This window comes from Amblyomma mixtum, chromosome 7, assembly GCF_055824585.1.
Source record: "Amblyomma mixtum isolate Tamu chromosome 7, ASM5582458v1, whole genome shotgun sequence".
Taxonomy (NCBI): Eukaryota; Metazoa; Arthropoda; class Arachnida; order Ixodida; family Ixodidae; genus Amblyomma; species Amblyomma mixtum.
This window is the reverse complement of record NC_143018.1, coordinates 94,637,522-94,652,401: the sequence shown is the minus strand read 5'-3', so window position 1 is coordinate 94,652,401 and position 14,880 is coordinate 94,637,522. Positions and strand designations below refer to the sequence as shown.

The 14,880-nt window shown below is 47.6% G+C and overlaps 1 long non-coding RNA gene across 1 annotated transcript; it reads left to right on the top strand.

Moving 5' to 3' along the window:
* Positions 1 to 220: 220 nt before the first annotated feature.
* LOC149336890 (uncharacterized) lies at positions 221 to 13,168 on the top strand. Its single transcript, XR_016284524.1, has 4 exons — positions 221 to 507; positions 6,978 to 7,112; positions 10,818 to 10,971; positions 13,154 to 13,168. It is a non-coding gene; the product is annotated as an uncharacterized LOC149336890 (long non-coding RNA).
* Positions 13,169 to 14,880: the final 1,712 nt, after the last annotated feature.

The following is a 14,880-nucleotide window of genomic DNA, read 5'->3' as shown; positions in this document are numbered from 1 at the left end:
GCATGGTGGCCCTCCACCAGCCTTTGCCACATCGAGCGAGTTCCGCCACTGGGACAGTGCGCCAAGGAAGATAAGGTAAAAATATTGTTCTGCCGTTTAAACAAATGGCGTTTCTCGGCTGTTTGCTTCATCAGAGGATGTGATTCGAGAGAAAAAAGGAAGCGTGCGCGGTTCGCGCGATAAGAGTCTGGAGCGGAGAGCCGTGCGCTTTTTCAGGCGCGGAAACCGACGCATTGAATTCATGAGCCAGCCCCGAGATTAAGCCTACGAGTGTCAAGAGGAAGAGATCGGGGCAGTGACGACGAACTCCAGTCGGAACCGAGCGCAAGCAATGGCACAGGCGATGTTCTTTTCTGTCGCTTCCGTTCCACAGCGATAGGGGCAACTCGCAACCGTGGGGACACCCCCGTGGGAGTTTCCTCCGTTTCAGCGGACAGCGCGCTCGAGGAGACGTTAACAATTGCTTTGTCAGAAACACTTGGGTGTGCTCAGCGGCGTAGCGTTCGGGTAAGTGAAAAGCTCGTCAGCGCCTCGGGCTAACCGCCGTCGCTTCGCAGTTAGTGACCTTGACGGAAGAGTGCCGGGTGTGAACAGCTTTTTTTTTTTCATCTGCGCGACTCTCGCCTTCTCTCTCCACTGCGCCGTGCTCATTTATATATCGTTCTGGATTCTCCTTTTGAGTCAGTTCATCGTTAGTGCATCCGGCATACTCTTCAAGTGCGTAAACTTGCAGAGCGGCTAGCCGGGGCAGGTAAGCATTGTCTTGGCTTCTTCTATGTGCTGTTAAATACATACTGCTAAATCAGTTTATATATTTTGCCCAATACCAAGCGCTGGAGGTTGTGACAGTAGAAGCTTGATACCTCGGATTTAGTCAAACAGGGGCGTTTTTCTAGTGTGTGCAGTTGATTTTTCTTAGCTGCATTTCAAAACAGGACGCAGAAAATTTGCGACCAAGGAAGCATTGGAGTTGTTGTGGTTGGTGGTTGATGCCTTGTTGCACCTTTGCATGTACCTGGTATAGATTGTGCCGTATACAATAAATCTTAACTTTCTTGGTGTCGCCCCTACTGACTTGATATCTTTTCATTGCCTTGTTCTTAAAAAGGTAACTAGAGCATTCTTTGCACCGTCTCAGATTTTACTGAAACTTTCACGGTAGGTTCTCCGTAGTTTTCTGCTCCTCTGTGCTGAATTTCACAGTGGGGAAGTGTTTTGTTGCTGTGGAAACGAATTTTAAAATTTCCCTTTTTGTAGCCTGAGTTGGGGAGATTTCTACAGGATTTCTGCGTGATGTCACTGGACTCAGCTGTCGATATTCACTCTGTGTTTGCTGAGGTACGAAATTTCGAGCTTGCTTTTGGTCATTTCAGACAAACACTAATGGCGAAAGCTGTCACTTACAGTCGCCAGTTTAGCCAGTCAAAGTGCTCACAGTAGGTTTTGTGACAGTATCTGTGATGTCATAGGTTGGTCCAAACCGTGTTTCGACTTTATGATTTTCGCTCCTTTAAAATACTTCTACTCAGTTTTTGAAAAACGGTTTTTCGTACTGGAGGGAGGGGACTCTTAATGACTGCGATGTGACTATCAAATCAAAATGTAAAAAGAAAATTCCTGTAGTGTCCCTTTAAATGCAGGGATCCATGGCCATGATTTCATTGCGATGTTGAACACTGTATGACACCGTCACTTGAGAAAAACGACATGCCAAGAATTATTCCCTTGGTATCCAGTCTTTCATCCCAAGAGAGCATCATTTATGTGTACAGAGCGTTACATGTCCTGTCCATATTCATTGAACCCCACGCCGCCGCGGTGGCTCAGCGGCTATGGTGCTCGGCTGCTGGCCCGAAAGACGCGGGTTCGATCCCGGCCGCGGCGGCTGAATTTCTTTGGAGGAGAAATTCGAGGCCCGTGTACTGTGCGATGTCAGTGCACGTTAAAGAACCCCAGGTGGTCGAAATTTCCGGAGCCCTCCACTACGGCGTCTCTCATAGCCTTAGTCGCTTTGGGACGTTAAACCCCATAAACCAAACCATAAACCAACCATCATTGAACCCCCTCAGTTTCAGCCAGGATGTCATTGAGCGACTATTATCCATGGTGCAAATGGTGCTGTATTTCTTTATCGCACATCTTCTGGCCGGTACTGAAAACGATTTTGTGCAGTGTCCGTTTGCTTCTAAGTAACTACTGAACTTGAGTGTCATGGTCTCTGCATTTCCTGCATTGTTCTGCTTATTTATATATATTTTCTTACAACTGCACTCCATTTCGGGCATTTCACGTGGTGTTGTTGTAAAACCTCTGATTGGTGAGTTTTTGGCGTTCATCACCACTGAATTTACTTGGCTCGTCTTTGTCGTGCTGGCTTAGGTAACAACTATTGCTACTGGTGAGCCAACACAACCAAAATGACATGCTCAGTGACGTTGCATGGGGCATGTAGGTTGTGTGAGTGCCAACACCGTCACCTGGAACTTCCTCTCTTTCTGCATTTATGGTGAAATGAAAGCGGTGGGCACAAGGCTTAGTAAGCAGCTTACTTGAAAACTTGAAAAAAAAATGTTTGGAGTCCGTGCTTTAAAAAGGGCTAATTGGTTTTTGTTATTATAGGGGAGCGCTTTAACTTCAGAATGGACAAAACAGACGAAACAACACGAGACACCGAGTGCAGTAGTATGCAAGACAACACTTCATTTATTGCGCACTATATATATAGTCTTCTCCTCAGTCGTGGCTGGTTACTAGTAGAAAAAACACACAAAGGACATAGAAAAAGGTTCTCGCAGAACGCAGCGCTAGACGCCAACTGAACTTTTTTTCTCGGAGAAAAGCAGTGCAGCTGAGAAGTGCACGTGCAAAAAAAGTTTTTTTATTTCCTCAATGCTTTTGTCATTTAGCGCGGCAAGCTATCACAAAAACTTGACTCGGGTGTACTTGTGTAGATACGATATCGCTTTGCTCGTGAGGTTTGTATATGGGTTGCTCAGGCAGTTGTCTCCTGCTTCATTGATATCAAATGCCCCAACAGTCTCCCCGTCAGCCTGCTGAAGTGCTTGAGGGTTTGCCAGGAAATGCCGCGCATTCTTGAAACAAGGAAAGAAAAACAGCGCCGCGCGGACGCATCTCGCCAGCCCGGGTATACACCTTTCCAACCTGGGCGCTGCCATATTGTTCCCGGCGGCGGAACCGGTTTCTAGTTTAGTTTCTAGCAGTCCAGAGAGGAGGCGTTTCGCCGCTTCCACCGTGCTAGCGGGAGGGGCCCACTGCAGTCCAGGGAACAATATGGCAGCGCCCAGGGAGCCCTTTTTGGAAAGGTCTGAGCGACTGCGCGTGGCTGCCGCCTTCACCACCGCTCGCCGACACGCCGCGCGGAGAGAAAATGAGTCAGCCATGACGTCGATTTTTCTAGAATTTCGGCACCGCTCGCCGACACGCCGCGCGGGGAGGGAATGAGTCTGCCATGACGTCGATTTTTCTAGAATTTCGGCACCGCTCGCCGACACGCCGCGCGGGGAGGGAATGAGTCTGCCATGACGTCGATTCTTCTAGAATCTCGGCACCGCTCGCTGACACGCCGCGCGGGGAGGGAATAAGTCTGCCATGACGTCGATTTTTCTAGAATTTCGGCACCGCTCGCCGCGCGGGGAGGGAATGAGTCAGCCATGACATCGATTTATCTAGAATTTCAGAGTCGTTTCTAGGCGATGTTGATGGAGAGGGCGTTCATATTCAGTAGTCAACAGCAGTAAAGTACACAAAAATAATTCAACACACTGATTACAGGTTTGCAACAATATTGAAAAGGAGTTTGATTTCAGCGAGCGTACGTCACCGGGTAAAGAATTTCATCGTTCCAGAACAAATGAAAAAATAAACTAAATTTGAACACGTCTGTGCGCGCGTGAATAGGTCATACATTCAGTGGGTGGTAGTTTCTTGTGAATGAAGGTTTCTGCATACATGGGCATATAGGCAGAACTTATAAGTGGCAGAGAAGGAGTACTTTCATGGGAGAGATCTCAAATGCTATCACGTTACGCTCTCAAGGGAAGGTCAAGTGTTATGGTATTGTGGAAAAAAGAACTAGTGTCTGTATCTGCAAAGCGACACGCAAAGAGGACCTCGGGCAGCTGCAGGGGCACATTAACGGTTTTGCGTCATATTCTTAAGTGCCTCCTCAGGTTTTTTGTGTTTGCACAGTGTGCTGAATGTGTCAAGAAGTGAGGAGAGGAAAACTTTTAAAACGTGTGCTTCTGGTCTGTTGTGTACCGTTTTTTAGTGTCCAATATATTTGAAATGATGGCTGGCACCGTGCCCTCTGAGAAGCCTTTTCCTTGTCCTTTGTATTTTGTGCTGGTAATAACATTGCGACTGTCCATTTGGTTCAGTCAGGCTTGTTTAGTTCCCGCAGAGTTTGCGTTATGTTCTTTGCACTGCCGCATTCTCTGTGTCCATATTTCGAATACATTGAACAAGCCCTACTGCACAGGAGGCAGAAAGGCAAGCAGATTTTGCTGCTTTTTCACTGATTTTTTAAAGTTGTGTGTACAAGATCCCTTCTTGTTTTGGTGATACTTTAGTTGTTTTGTTGTTGCCCCACTTCTTGTTATTTGCGTGTTATGCGATGTCTGCGTACTGTGAAAGGTCTGAATTAATCCGAAGGACTCCACAGCGGCACCCCTCATAACCCATGCATTGCTGTAAGCCATTGAGCGCCACAATTTACGACTTGTGTTGCTTTAGTGCGGGGCACAAGAAGTATCACATTAAATAACTTCATTCCAATAGGGTGTAGGACACTAGATGTCTTGTTGCTTTAGCTTTCTTTATGAAAGCTGGAACACAGCTGAGCGATACTGCTTTATAGAGAGACAAGGCGACACATGAGCTTAATCTACGAATTCTCAATCGTGCATAAACAGTCATTTTATGCGTCGTAAGATTCATCGCTGATGTCAAGATATGAATCGTGCTTGTTACTTGCTGTTGGCTGTGTGGCAGCATGCAAAGCACGTGTATTAGTAGTTTAGAAAGAAAAAAATATGTAAAACGCTCGCTGGATGCCTCATGAACAACAACCTGATATTTCGGGGCCAGCCTATCTCTGTCTTCAGAGTTCAGAGGTGACTAGGTGGGGACAGGAGAGGCGCCCTTTGATCCTTCGACCGGTCCACAGCTAAAGTTCCAGGAAAGCATTTATAGCCGAGGGCTTGGAAAAAAAATGGCTGAGGCTTAACTTGGTTAAGCCTGGAGAATGCGAAGCATCATCGTGTCGCGTAATTTGGAGGCGCACAACCACAGCGACGGCACGAGGTGGGCCCCCGTTTCTCCACTGTCGTGACGTCATCGTGTCACGTGGTGTGACGTCATGTATCACGTGATTTGGAGGCGCACAACCACACGACGGCGCGAGGTGGGCCCCCGTTTCTCTACTGTCGTGACGTCATCGTGTCACGTTGTGTGACGTCATGCATCACGTGATTTGGAGGCGCATTACCACGGTGAAGGGCTGAAGTGGTAGCTAAAGTAGTATGCTTCGCATAAAAACAGCGGCTTGCAAAAGAGTGGGAACAGCGAAGGCTTACACTTTACAAATGTGCGCGACATCATCAACTGCAGCAAAGCCTCCGCGCAGCAGTGGCTGCAGTCATCGCCATGTGCCACCGCTCCTTCGTGTTTCGCGCTGCCCAGCCCCGCGCCCGTTCACCCTTCTTTGCTTCCTCTACTTCAACTCTTTCAGTGCCTTCTTTTTCTCGACGCCTCGTGCCGCCTACTTTATATGTTCCTGGCCACTCACTTTTCCCATGCGCGCCACGTGGTCTTGAGGCTGCCGGAGTGCTGGCTTCTCCTGGCATCTCACGAGCCTGATGGTGAAGCTTGTCGCAGTTGTCTGGGAAATGCACCGAGAGGGGGAAAAAGTGGTAGGGGTTTAACGTAGTTAATCCGAGTAGACGTGCGAAAACATGTGTTTAGCCTGATTGGCTCATGGTTGCTTTGTTGAGTCACCGGCACGTCGGGCGGCGATATTAGACTCAGGTTAAGCTCTGATAGAGGGTAAGCTAGCTGATCTGATTGCAGATTGGAAGCTAATGAAGATGATGATCTAGCCGCAGATTGGAAGCTGATGAATACGATGGCGTTGTTGTTGTTGTTAGCCTTTGAAACGATGGCACATACCCACACATACCCCTTCCCGAGAGACATGGGAGACTGGCCTCCTCAACTGCTCCTCGCTTGAGTCCCAAAGGGCTCTGGTGAAACGGGCGAGAGACGGGGCCTCGTCATGCGGCGTCCCGGAGTAGGGACGCCGACCATGTAGCGGGGCCACCGTGTGGCTCCCAAACTCTGTTTCACTATATAAAAGTTTTCACCACCACCACCATACCCACATTGGGGGATCGGCCAAGAATCGGGAGGTAAAGGTTGCTCTTCACATCTACATACTAAAGTAAAAAAAAAAGCACACGGGAGTGCAACACAGGGGGAGTGCAGTATAGAGCGCCAGAGTGTGTTGCAGTTTAACACGAGGCGTGATCGGCAGCGGCGATTCTGGTGAAGCAAATGACAAGTGGTAGACATAAGGGGAGGGTACGGTGGAGGCAGGTGGCAATGGCTGGACAGGGGTGGGAGCAGTGTGCGGGGAAGGGAGAATAGCAGGAAAGTTGGGAACCAGTCTGTGGCTTTTGAATCACATTCTCAACGGATGTAGTCTAATGGGCCACGTAGATCTAGGCGCCCTAACGACTTTGCACGGCTCTCGCTAAATGTTGTTGGAGTCCACAGATTTTTGGTGGGATTCTGTAGTGTGCTTTGAGAAAGGGGTAATTTTGGATTTTGAACTCAAACTAGGTGACGCGCATCGTGTCAGTCACCTGAACATACTCCTCTCGACAGGTCACGTGCTGCAGTGCGCTTTTTCAATTGACGTTTGGAAAAACTCGCACTGAGCTCTCAACTCTTTCTTCTAGCTTTGACAGCATGCTGCGTTCCGTGGTTTTGGTGTCCCTGCTGGGACTATGCCTGTCCTTGGAGACGCTGGGGACGACCGAGCGACAGTGCGACTCCTGGAACGCCACAGTCATTGTCAAGGCCTCCTCTAAGCGGTGAGTGCTAGTGCTGTTCGCCACTTCCAAGCAGGGTGTGATGACTGTGCTGTCTTTTTTGCATGTGTCTAAGGTGGCCATGGTCGACGCTGGAACAGAAGCTGAGGGATTTCTTATGTGGGGAAAAGTGTTCATAGAGAGAGAGAGAGAGAGACTCTTTAATGAAATGCAGAGAATTTAGCCGGCGTTTAAAAATCGCTGGCATGCTACTCTGCGTAGGAAGGGGAGTTTGGGAGAAAAAAAACAGAAGGAGAGCAGCGTGGAAGAGGTAAAAGAAAAAAAAACGAAGATAAAATGCGGCCATGAAATGGGTACTAAGGATGCAATGGCGAGTATTGATGTAACCTATGGAGTGATGGAGTGCATAGTCCGACAAATGGGCTGACGAAGTTCACTGCATGAAGAATGCATGAAGGTGACGTGCAAGTGAATTTAAAGCTTATCGAGATGTCCAATGTCTTTTAAATATGTGAATAGAAAAGTCATTGCAAGTCTCTGTTGCCTAAGGCAGGCTAAGGGACCTAAAACTTTGTCCATTGTTAGGGGCACTGGGCAGAGCTTCTGCATGCAATGTTCATAGTACGCACGCTCGTTAGCATATGCAGGGCACACAAGTAGGATATGTTCCACAGTTTCTATCGAGGCACAATTGTCACAATGCGGACTGTTCGTTTGTCCAAAACGGTATCGCAAGCGGTTTGTATATGCAGAATTCAGACGAAGTCGGTGATAAAGTGTTTCCAGTTGTCGAGGAATTCTGGGTGAGAGTCTTGATCTAAGATGTGGGTCGATTGAGTGAAGAAATTGGTACTGATGTGTCGGCAAACTCCAAAGCCGATACGTTTCTTCGTAAGCAAAACTTTTAGCCATTTGGGACGCATCCGATTTCGTGAAAAAAGTTCGAATGCATCTCCGATGTTGATGGCCCTTACGGGCCGCTTCATCTGCTTTTTCATTAGCCAGAATGCCACAGTGAGCAGGTACCCACTGAAATGTTATGCAGTGGCCTGCGGCAATAGCTAAATGATGTATATACCCGATGTCGAGGGAAACTGGCTGGTGATTCGTTTTCTTCAGCAGGTTGGCCAGGATCTGCAGAGATGCTTTTGAATCGGTGAAGATAACCCAACGGCCGGCGGTTTGGCGCAGGATGTAAGAAACAGCTTCTTTAATGCCGTGAAGCTCAGCTGTCGTAGATGATGTCCTCTGCTGCAGCCGGTAAGAAAGGGCATGGTCTGTTGAGGGCACATAAAGGCCACAAGAAGAGGTTTCTTTAGTAGTGGAACCATCGGTGAAGATATGGATGTGCTGCGTATATTCCTCCGTTAATAATAATAATTAATTAATAATAATAATAATAATAATAATAATAATAATAATTATAATTTCCTTCATAGGTGTAGAGAGGGGCCCAGGTGTTGAAGACTTTACATGGGGCTTGCTGTCGTTAATAACTGAAAGTAGGGCCAAGCAGTCGCAAGAAGATTTGTTCTGAAGCCTCGTGCTTGGCAGCACAAGCACCACAGACACGGAGATACCACGGCAGGTTGGTGCAGTCTTGATAGTGCCTTAACTGGTATATCTTTCCGTTCTTTAAATTGTTGGCACCATAGCAGGTTGATGTGGTCTTGGTACTGCCTTAACTGGTATATCTGTGCATTGTTTTACATTGTCCAGCACCAGTGTGATGTGATTCGATTGCCCCAGTGATGAAGTTGACATGTAAGGCTTTCTTAAATATGCAGTGAGGGCACAATACCAAGATGCAGTTTTTGTTCAGGAGCAGGAAATGTAATGGAAGGCACCTGGAACCTTACCTGGAAGTTGTGGAGAGAGCACGGAAGAGGTTCGAAGGCATCGGCACTGTGTTTTTGTCTCAGCTGATCCCTGCAGAGCAATGGAGTATCTGAGGTTATTTGTTTTCTGGCATGTGTGGCAGTTTGGGATAAGTGTTTAGGGTTCCCAAGATATTGGAACAGTGTGTTAGGGTGTTATTCACAGTGGAGGTCAGCTTACATTCGTGAAGGCGAGACTACGTTGATGGTGTTTATGATGCTGTTACTAGGGGAGATGTCAGGAGGGACCCTGTCTTTATTGGAGGGTTTATGGCTGGTACACAGAATCATCACCTGGGCAAGGTTGCAGCTTTAATGTCTTAGTGCATTGTGTACCGTTTTCTGGGTGCAATAAGCAGTGGGGATGCAGTGAACAGGCAGCACATCATATTACACGATTAAGGTATGAAATAATGCAGATTTTTTTCAACAGCCTTCAGCACCAGGTTCGTCAGCTGCTAGGAGAAGCCAACTTTTCTATCACCTTGGAATCGTGTGGCACACACCTGCATAGGAAAGGGTGGTTCTGAACTTTGATCTGGTGTACAAGAGAAAGTGAGAGCGCTAAAAGAGTTCAGTTGAGTAGAGAAAAGAAATAAGAATGAACAGGTACAGGACTGGGCGGTACAACACACGCAGTAGCGGTGGCAAGGCATTGTCGTTGGCCACTGCTGCATGGGAGGAGGGCTGTTTTTATTAACACATCAGAGGCTTTGCTGTGGTCGACGATGGAGTGCGTGCATCTGTGTATTGTTGCCTCTGAAATGATAACGATATATCCGTTTCCTCGGTATGTTTGTGAGCTACCTCCACTTTTTTGTAAGCGCCGCCGCGGTGGCTCAGCGGTTATGGTGCTCGGCTGCTGACCCAAAAGACGCGGGTTCGATCCCGGCCGCGGCGGCTGGAATTTCTTTGGAGGAGAAATTCTAGAGGCCCGTGTACTGTGCGATGTCAGTGCACGTTAAAGAACCCCAGGTGGTCGAAATTTCCGGAGCCCTCCACTACGGCGTCTCTCATAGCCTTAGTCGCGTTGGGACGTTAAACCCCATAAACTAAACTAAACTAAACTAAACTTTTTTGTAAGCCCTTGGTTCTTTAGCTGTCAGTGACTTGAACAAACAGTGAAGAGGAGTTAAACAAAGTCGTAGTTAAACAAAGTGGTAATAAATAGTGGTCGCTTTATAATTTAATATATTTCTTCTTTTTTGTAAGCCCTTGGTTCTTTAGCTGTCAGTGACTTGAACAAACAGTGAAGAGGAGTTAAACAAAGTCGTAGTTAAACATAGTGGTAATAAATAGTGGTCGCTTTATAATTTACTATATTTCTTCTTTTTTGTGAGGTTTAAAACTTCCCTCCCGTCGCATTATGTTCATGGTTGCGATGTATACGTGCAAACACGCTACTTTAATCAGTGACCTGGCAATATCGTAAAGGACAGCACATATTTGGTCTGTGAGCTTTTTGGTATCATTACGGCATGCAGTGAAATGGTAACAAGTAAGAGCTAGGCACAACTTCACACTTCACATGGCAGTTTTGCCGACGAGAGCCCGTTCTAGGGACTTGGGTTGAAGGGGAAATGCAGTATTCTCATCTCAGAGTGCAAAAGAATGCTCTGCCCAAATGTTCTCTCACCACAGGTGTATTCTCGCGCTCGGGAGACATCATAAAGCTTGTTAGCCCTACTGTCTAGTGGGTTGATTCACTGGTTGGAATTAGGAACCGTCAGGTTCTGTTTATTCCACTGGCAGAATCGCACTGCACGTCCATGGGCGCTGACGTTTAACTGGATCCGGCCCGGATGCACTGCCAGACATATGTTATGCTGTTCACTAAAGGCCAAGTGGGTCCGTTGCTTGATTCTCGCAGGAGGACTGTCCATGCATCTGTGAAAGTGTTCAATGACAGCCCTCCCGGCTGCGACAGATTGCGAGTGAGCCTCTGGGAGGTGTTGGGAGGTGCTGCGTCCCCTTGCACGGGCATGAACATCTTATCTGCTGGCGAGGAGACAAAAAACTTGGTCGTACGTTACTCTTGCTTGATTCTGTATTTGTACACAGTGTAAAATGCCGCCGTACCCCTATTCTTTCTTTTATCACTTCCAACTTTCTTTCCCTCTCCCTGTCCTTTTATTCCCGCTAGCTGCAGCTCAGGTACTTCAGGTTTCGATGGCAGATGCCACGGCTAGCAACATCTTTTCCTTCCATTTTTATTTTTGTAATAATATATAGTCATTAACAACATCTCTCAACACTGCTTGCCGTGGATTATATTGCATGTGCGTGCTTGCGTGCGTTATTTGCAAATTGATCGTACATAGGTCGCATGGGCATATATAACGCACATGTTCATTCGGTAAGCGCTACATAAATGCACTGAACCTGCCTTCAATAGAGAGAGGCAAAAAAACATGCTTGGAGCAGCTGTCATGCGCAGACGATCCTAGTGCTCTGGCTAGCATGCTGTCTTCCCGTGTCTTCCTGTTAAAGCATTAGTTTATTGCTCGTTCTAACATTTTGTATCGTTGTCAGTGCTGTTCACAGCACAGACTTTGACAACGCGCCAAGATGCTGTGGCGTGAGTACCGGCATGGCGTGTTTACGTTTTGGCGAGAACTGCCCTGCGATGACTCGCTCGGTGAACTTGGCAGCACACCAAAACGTTGCAGAAGGAGTAGCAGCGCAGCATGTTTCTGTAAAGTTGGCTTTCACACGACAGCTACCGCTCCAAACATTCGCATTGCGCGCTCGTAACGATCCTGTCAGTGCAGCAAGAAAGCTTGGATAACAGATTGCCTGCAGTTATTCACTTGCCTGGTTTCGAAGAGAAGATGAGGGGAGCTCGACGCCACTTGTGTCTCACCCTAAACAATGGCTCCACGCACCGTGTCGCGGACTTAGAGCTGACTTGTGTAGGAATGAAGTTTCTGCCTCCAGAGAAACTTTCTAGCCTCGGCGGAACCCTAATGTCTGTGAGGAGCTACTGTGGAACTTTGCATGCCTTGGCTCCCATGCTTTTCTGCTTGACATGCATGAAAAAAAAGAGCACAAAGATGCTTGGCTCCTCAGAAGTCAATGAGTAATGACTTCCTATGGAGCGAAGCTGTTTGCTATGAGCAACAACAGTGTGCTTAGTCCCAAAATGAAGGGGGTAAGAGAAAGAATAGTTGATTAAGGCATGCATGGATTTAAGTGCTCGGGGACTTAAAAAAACGCTCCAAGGAACCCAAGAGTTCCATGGAACACAGTTTAAGAACCCCTGTTCTAGACCTTTAGCTGCAGTGCCCAAGTAAAGTAGGCTTATTCCAAGCTTTCAAAATGTCGTCTGCATTGTGAAATGCCTCATCAAAGCAGACCGTTGAGAACTGCTTTAGAAAAGCAGGCCTTGGAACAGCGGGGTCGGCAGCAGCTGTTCCTGAAGAGGGCGTGATAGAAGCAGCCAATTTGCCTAATTTTGTGGAGAGCACAGAGGGAAAAGTTCTATAGGAGGCATGCAGCACCTTCACAGAATTCATGAGGGCGGCAAGCTGCGCAGTTTCTACCTTTCTGGAGACTCCTGCATCCTGGTGACGCGATGGTAGAGCCGGTCGGAAATAAGGCACTCAGGAACTTGCAAGAGATGATAAGGCCAGTGAAACCTACACTCCAGATGAGAGTGTGATGTTTACAGCATGCGCGAGGTGTTTAATACAATAAAACATCCGAGGTGGTTTGTAATATTGCAATGCGAGCAAGAGGCAATGCAATCTCTATGGGCATACTAGCAGCACTCTGATGAAACTGTAGTGAGCAGTACGATGAAACTGGGAATTTTGGCTTTCCAGTGAAGAAGGGCTTAGCGTCAAGAATGCGCCATCGTGGAGCGTCGTTCTGTTGCCGGTGCTTATTCATCACAAGAGCCGTTCGGTGGCTCAATGGTGATGGAGCTTGGCTGCTGACCGGAAGGAAGCGGGTTCAATCTTGGCCGCGGTGGTCGCATTTCGATGGAGGCAAACTACTAGAGGCATGTGTATTGTGCAATGTCAGTGCACGTTAAAGAATCCCAGTTGCTTGAATTTATCTGGAGCCCTCCAATATGACGTCCCTCAGAGCCTCAATTGCTTTGGGACGTTAAAACTTAATAACCAAACCAGCCTTATTCATCATGCATCGTGAGGGTGCGCAGAAGGAACAGGTGCTTTGGTGGACTGGTATTTCTACCTGCAGATTTACCTGGGCTAAGTCTTTTAGGTGAGTTCACCCTGCAACTGGTGGTATTGCAGACCAGCACCTGCCGGCTGCCATGTGCTGAAGCGATGACGAGTGACGACGCTTTTGTTCACTAAACTTACGGCCGCAAAAGAAGGAACAGACTCAGTAACAGGAGACGATGATGCATACTGGCTGGCTGTTCATGACCTACCGCAGACACTGAACAGCCGCGCCATGATGATTTTTATGAGCAGCTACTGTGCAGGTTTGATGAGTCCAGAAATACCTCATTGGGCAACGATGTGCTGGGCATATGTGCAACACTGGACCCAGGTATCTTCCCGGTGCGTGCACAAACTGATAAGCTGCTTCCTTTCTGATCTAGGTGAAACTGAGAGGGTTGCCACTGTCACAATTGGATGATAAAAGGAGGTTAGCATTGCGGGGGCCCTTTAAGGTGTGCGTTCTGTATGACGAAGAAGCCTCGAGACAAACTAATCAACTGTTGCTCGGACCATTTGAAGAGAGAAACAGCGTAAGCGAGAGACTCTCTTCAAATCAGCCTGGGACAATGATGGCATGCTCTTCTGTGCCTGGTAATGCTGTTGAAAAAGATGTCCTATTACATTTACCATTTCACATAATTGTTTGTGGCAAGAACTACAGGAATCGTAGATCAGCGAGTGCAAGAAAAAGGAGTTTAGACGGATGATTAAGCACAGTGGCATATGCGAAAATGCAGCATTAGCTAGCATGCAATAGCTGGCAGGTAGCGCTCTAAAAGGCACAAAAGGGCACGAACACCTATTAGCTGGAAGTAGACATGTTTCACGTCAGAGGATGGTGCTCTTTGTACTGGGTGGAGAATAACCTTGAATATCCGCAGAGTGAGTTCAGGAGGAAGGTTGCGGATCCAGGAATGGGTTTTGATAGATATTTGAATATTTGTAGATATGCAATAAGGGAGTAATTGCTCACCAGTATCCACTGAACTGCAGCCACAAAGCTACGAAGGAAAGATGATGAAACCTTTGTAGCCGTATGGCTGTGCTTGGGTGGATGCTAATGAGTGATTACTCCTCACTTACAAATAATGCTCCATCTTGGGGGATCCCCCTAAACAACAGACCAGCACTGTTCCCGCTTCGAAGTTATTGAGCAGTTCGCTCTCGCCCTACTATATACAAGGCTTCCCGGTTAGCTCAGTTGGTAGAACGACTCTTCCGGTGAAGCAGTGGTCCTGTGTTCAAACCCCGGACCAAGACGTAATTTTTCTCTGAAAGTTGTACCACTTTCCCTTGTAGCCGTATGGCTATGGTTGGATGGTTTTCAATGAGTAATTACTCATTGGAAGTCAGTCAGAGTGATTTAGATAGAGCCACGCTTTCGTCACTTCCACACCACACATCATGTCGCTGATATTACAGCAAAATGTGTGATGCTGCTGCAGGTCATCCCGCATATCATGCGGCGAGCCAATTATAAGCTTGCACGCTGCAAAGCTCACTCCTTGCTGCCAGAGTTCGTTTCCCCATTGATGCTTGTAAAGGCTGATAGAGGGAACTCGTGGGAAGAACTGAACTGAAGTGATCTCCTCCAACTGTCCCCCCCCCCCCCCCCTCCCCCGACCCCACAACTCCCCCCTCCTTGCTAGGGGTAGTGATGTCGTTTGATCCGCAGTGGACATGGCTGCTTTCCCCACCATGATCCCACTTCTTTGCAAACCACCTCAGCAGGAATGA